Source organism: Theropithecus gelada, chromosome 2 (genome assembly GCF_003255815.1).
Source record: "Theropithecus gelada isolate Dixy chromosome 2, Tgel_1.0, whole genome shotgun sequence".
NCBI lineage: Eukaryota > Metazoa > Chordata > Mammalia > Primates > Cercopithecidae > Theropithecus > Theropithecus gelada.
Genome location: NC_037669.1, coordinates 114,147,525 through 114,153,507, shown reverse-complemented (window position 1 = coordinate 114,153,507; position 5,983 = coordinate 114,147,525).

The following is a 5,983-nucleotide window of genomic DNA, read 5'->3' as shown; positions in this document are numbered from 1 at the left end:
TCACACACACACACACACACACACACACACACACACACACACACAAAATAAAAGCAATTATGGCCTCTTTCCTCTGCCTGTTAATTAAGACTGAGGTAATGGTAGCAGATTTCAATGTGACTCAGGATTCCAAGAACTCAACTCGAGAAGTCCCAGAGTTGGTGGATTAACTGAAGGCTCCTCGGGGAATGGGAATTTCCCTCACTTGCAAGTCTGCTGGCTGCTAGAGAGCACTGGTTGTGGAGAGCACACAGACAGCCAAGACCCCCGGAACAGAGGAGTCCTGGAGATAGCCTGCCTCCTCAAGTCTTTAAGTGAGGTGAAGGACATTCTAATGCCACTTAGTCCACAGAGAATTTCAGCCTCCATGTGCACCTGAATGGTAACCAGGACCGTGACTACCTTCCTACCGTGACTACCAGTACTGGAGTGGCCAATTGCTATGGCCACCCCAATATCAAACGCTCTTTCTTCAGTTACTACTGTTCTAGCACTTTGTACAAGATATACCATTTAGTCTTTTCCAGAAGCACATGAAGTAGATATTGTGATTTCCAATTCAGCTGCAAGGAGACAGAGTCAGAGAAGTTAAGAAATTTCCTAAAAGTCACACTTCTGGTAAATGTTGGATTTGAGATTCAAATGCAGGTTTATGTGAATTCAAAGCAGTCTCTTCCCATTGGTTATGCTACTTGTGCTATGTTTTATGTTCTGTTAATTGTTCTTCTCTGATAACTTTGTGATAAAAGTGCTAATAAGTATCAACATTGCCTGTCCCATATTTCAAATACTCCCAGGAGGACTGGGCGGGGTGAGGGTAGATAATGTCATCAAAGGCAATACTCCTTGAAATTAATTTCCTGTATGATTCACACAAGGGTATAGTGACATAAAGGTTATGCCTTTAATGGTTTTGCATCAGACAATTATCAGTAATTAAAAACCTACTAGGCATTAGCTTATTAGATCACTTTCTAAGGTGGCAGTGAGCTTAGCTCTAAGATGGAATTAAGTTGTAAATTGTTGTCATTGAGAGACTTATCCTTTTTTAATTCAAGTATAGGAAGGAAAATGTGGAAATTATAAATTCTGGTAAAGTTCAGGCTTTAAAGATATTTTCTTTCCCTAAACTAACTGTCCTTATTCACTCTAAATTCAATTTTTCCATTGGCTTAGATTTTAATACACAATATAAAACACAGTTTAAACTTAGTCAATGTTTTTATTTAGATTTTTTATTCTTCCTTAAAAACAAAACTGTGAAAAAAAATAGAAAGAAAAAGATTGGCTGCATTTTTTCAACACACTCAGCACATGCTGTTATAGAAAGATTTGTCCTACAAGCATGAATCTGCTAAAGATTCATAAAATATGCCATTTGTATTTTTTAGCATTCCTTCAGGCATAGATCCATAAAAGATTATGCACTTAGTATCCTCCGTAAACAAAAGATGCACACATCTTTTATTCTTTCAAATTTCCCAAATAAGCTCTTTCCTTCTTCCTGTTCTTCTTTAATTGCTTTTTAACCCTCTTTTCTCTATTTTCCTGCACCCAGGGCTTAATTTCTTTCTAGTAATTAGAAAACAAGCCACCTGGTGATGATGACATCAGCAAGAATGGTGGAATAAGGACTTCAAAATCCTCTTCCTAATAAAAGCAACTAGAACACTAGCAAAAGAAATTGTCAAAATCAACTTTTCAGAACACTGTAAATTAACCAAAGGCATATAACAATTCAGGAAGCCTTTATTCAAGAAAAACTGCTGAATCTTGGTTAAAAAAAATGAGCTTTTTGGTATTTTAACTTGCCCTATTCCCATCCACTTCTCCCTAGCTCTGTGGTAGCCATGAAAACTGACAGCCTGAAATAAAATTGTAAACTAGCAGCACAGACACCACTGGAAAGGTTGGAAAGGGGCTAGAGTTCTTTCAAAGCCTCATTCTCAGAGAATTGTCATTATTTGAACTGTCTGGCAGTTTCCTGGGAAACCCTACTCTCAAGGAATATCTTTATTTGACCTCAGAAGTTCACCTAAAGAAAACAGTCTTTTTCTTAGAGGTGTTTGTCAAAACCAATCAGTGGCATTATTTAACATCATGTCTGCTGAGATGGTAGTAACAGTTGAGGCAAACAACAAGCTAATCAAAAAACTTAGAAGACAAAGCTGTGAAAGAATGTGGCAAGCATGTAGAAAAATTTGGACCTTTCTTTATACAATGCTAGTAGAAATGTAAAATGGTACAGCCACTTTGGAAAATAGTCTGACAATTTTTCAAATGGTTAAACACAGAATTACCATAGGCCAGAAATTCCATTCCCATGCACATGTGAAAAAAGAGTTAAAAATACGCATTCAAAACAAAAACTTATGCATGAATGTTTAAAATAGCCAAAAAAGTGGAAACAACCCAAATATCCATCAGCTGATTAACAGATAAACAAATGTGGTATATCTATATAACAGAATATTATCCACCCTACAAAGAAATAAAGTACTGATCCATGGGTAAACCTATATCTGTAGATATAGATTATAGACATCTACAATATAGATAGACATAGTGCAAATATTATGTTAATTAACAGTAGCCAGGCCCCAAATGCTACATACTGTATGATTCCATTTATATGAAAAATCCAGAACAGAAAAAGACATAGAAAATAGATTAGTGGGAGTCAGAAGTGAGCAGTTGAAGGAAGTTGAGAGTGATTGCTAATGGACATGGAATTTTATTTTGGGATGATGAAAATGTTCTGTAACTAAATAGTGGAGATGATTGCACAACATTTTGAGTATTAAAAACTACTAAATTATATACTATAAAAGGATGATTTTATGATATATGACTATCTCAATAAAAATAAACAAATAAATACCAAGTTAGAATCTGTGATTCAATTTTATCATCTGAAGCAACAGAAGAAGAATGGCAACATAACACATGGGAACGGGCACTGGATGGGGAGTTAGCCATCTTCTGTTCCAGTTCCCAGTTCTGCAGCTAACTTGTTTAAGTTATCTGCAGCAAGCTACTAACCACTCTGGGCTTTATTTCCCTTAAATACAAAATGAAGATTTTTGACTGTATGACCCTTTGTCATCACACCCTACATAGCCCTGAAATTCCATGACTCTATGCATTGAATCATTGCTCTTATCATCAAACTCTTAAGAACCCAAGATAAAAAGTTGACACACTCTTCTCTGAAACAAACAAAAAAACAATAACAAATAATAATCTGTGATGCATCAGGCATTATCCTGGGTGGTTGGGATACATCATTGAATAAAACAGGCAAAGATCTTTGTCCTTATGGAGCTGACACTTTCACTAAAAGTGTTCTTCCTTCCTGCCTGCCCTCATCTAAAATTACTATCTGTGTATATTAATAGTAATAAAATTGTGAAGTTTTGATACCAGATTAGTTAATTATCATCATTTGTCTTTTTGAATAAATGTTATATCATAGAAGTCTACCTGGATTAAACTTCTGCTGACTGAATTTTGTATAAGAAACAGACATCTTACTATCTGAGAAGATTATTACCTAGAGGAAAAGGCAGTGACAGGAGCTAGATTTAGAAAGTCAATGACAGAGCACCCTCACCTTTGACCTACAGCAACATAATTTTTGCTGTAACCTTGAAGAGATCAGAATCCCATGAGCCTGGTTAAAAACTTGTAGCATATTACCTGCTGTGTTATATCTATTAGCATGGAGTAGATATTAGAATTCAAAGTTAAACTAGTTGTGCTATAACTCTTAAGCCCCATATTTGCCATCTGCTCTTTCTATCTTAATCAGAATGAATTTCTTGGCATTGTGAAAAAATTTCATTACCTATATCTTCACTATTTCGTCCACAAGACAGAATCAACCCCCATTTTCTTGTCCACATTCCTTAAAAAGTAGGTCAATGAAAATTTCCAATAAAAAACTGTCTTGTGGAGAAAAATGAAAGTATAGGTCTTTATGCATTTAACTTTTTCCTTTAAAATGTATGTATAAATTTATTTCTATGTACAAGCCTACTTGTGTGTTGATTAGGTAAGGACTATTCAAGAGTTAATGTCCAAAAATGAAGACGACTATCAGTGTAGGTGGAGTTTTTAATTTTTGTTTTTAATCAACTTAATTCATAATATGAGAGAGGAAACTGCATCCTCTCTGAGGGATTTTTTTTTAACCTCTAATAGCCTTTTAGTTTCAAAAACCCCATCAAGAACATGGCTCATGTCTTTAATCCCAGCCCTTTAGGAGGCTGAAGCAGAGAATCATTTGAGGCCAGGAGTTGAAGACTAGCCTGGGAAACGTACTGAGACCCTATCTCAACGAAATATTTAAAAATTAGCTGAATGTTGTGGTGCACACCTGTAGTCCTCGCTACTTAGGAGTCTAAGGGAGAATATCGCTTGAGCCCAGGAGTTCGAGGTTACAGTGAGCTATGATCACACCACTGCACTCCAGTCTGGGTGAAAGAACAAGACCCTGTCTCTAAAAATAAATAAATAAAAGTTCAATTTAAAAAAAGACCGAGCAACTTTCATTTTGTATTCTTCACTATGTATTCACTATTTCCCTTTTGATTCCGCTGTTCTAAAATGCTTTCCTAAGAAAAGAAAGCAATTTTGAATAAACATGTAGTCCTTCCTTAAAAGGATAAAATTGTATCAAATATAGTGATGGTTTTTAATGACCTCTGGATCACATTTCAAGAATCCAGTGAGAATTATACAGACTGCTCATCCAAAAGCACATATTCTTATTGATACATTTTTGCACACAGTTTTAGGGAGTACGTAACTCTCTAAAGCCTATCCAAGGAATTACTAGGACAAAAATACCAGCTCCAAAAGAGAATTGCTTTGAAAATGTTTTCTCTCCTCCTTCTCCCTTTTTTGCTTTTTTTCCTAGTTGGCAAAAATATAATAACAGGAAATGTGTTGAAAATGAAAGCTAATGACCCATCATCACACAAAAAAGATGTCTTCATAAAAGTAATAAAAGAGGTACACATTAAAACAAATATGAATGATTGGATTGCTTCATTAATCACAGCAAAATTTATCAAGGGTGCAACAAACTGGGTTCTTATCATATATTGCTGAATCAGACTGTTGTGCTAAAGGAATCAGATTCTTCTCAGTGGGGAAAAATCTCCCATGAAAATTCCAGTATATTACTGACAGGGTTGCAAATTTGTATTCATTTTCAGGAATTTGGTTGGTAGGAGCTAGATCATTTAATAAGACTGATAAAGTATGGTAAACATTCTTTTAAACATACAGACATATTTGTAGGGCTACAAGAGAAATGCCCATGTACCAAAAGCAAATGAGGAGCAGGAAACTAGAGTGATAAGCTGATGCTTGAAAACTATAGCTGCTGTGAGAATGTCTGACAATGTCAGCAACAAAGACGGTGTTTCTGACCATACAAACCACAAAGGACAAAGTCCATGCAAGTTGAGAGTTGAAAGTGCAACCAATACATAAGTTTTGGATATTCTACAGAACGAAACCTTGGTTTAAAAATGGATTGCTGCCACCAAAAGGGGATGAGCTGGAAATATTTACTGAGCCTGTCTTATGGGAGGGGAAAAGTGTCCCATGAAAATTCATAGCTATAGTTCTCTCCCAAGAGACTGGGTACGAATTTACACCATCCGGATGATGCTCGAAACCCCAAACTGGCTTAAAGCAGGGTCGGGTTGCTAATACCTCTGCATGTCTGGCAGAAACAAATCCAAACCTCCTCTCAAAGATAAATCATCAAACCAAGCCCTACAACATTTCCACAAGTAAAGCCACCAGACAGACATGGTATCACAATGAAACACGTAAAATATATGAGGTAAAATTCACCAATAAGAATAACCAGAAACAATAACCAAAAGACTTATAAATAATATAAAATAAGAACATTTAAAATAATAAATGATGAAATCAGAAACACTAGAATGACACAAAACAGTAT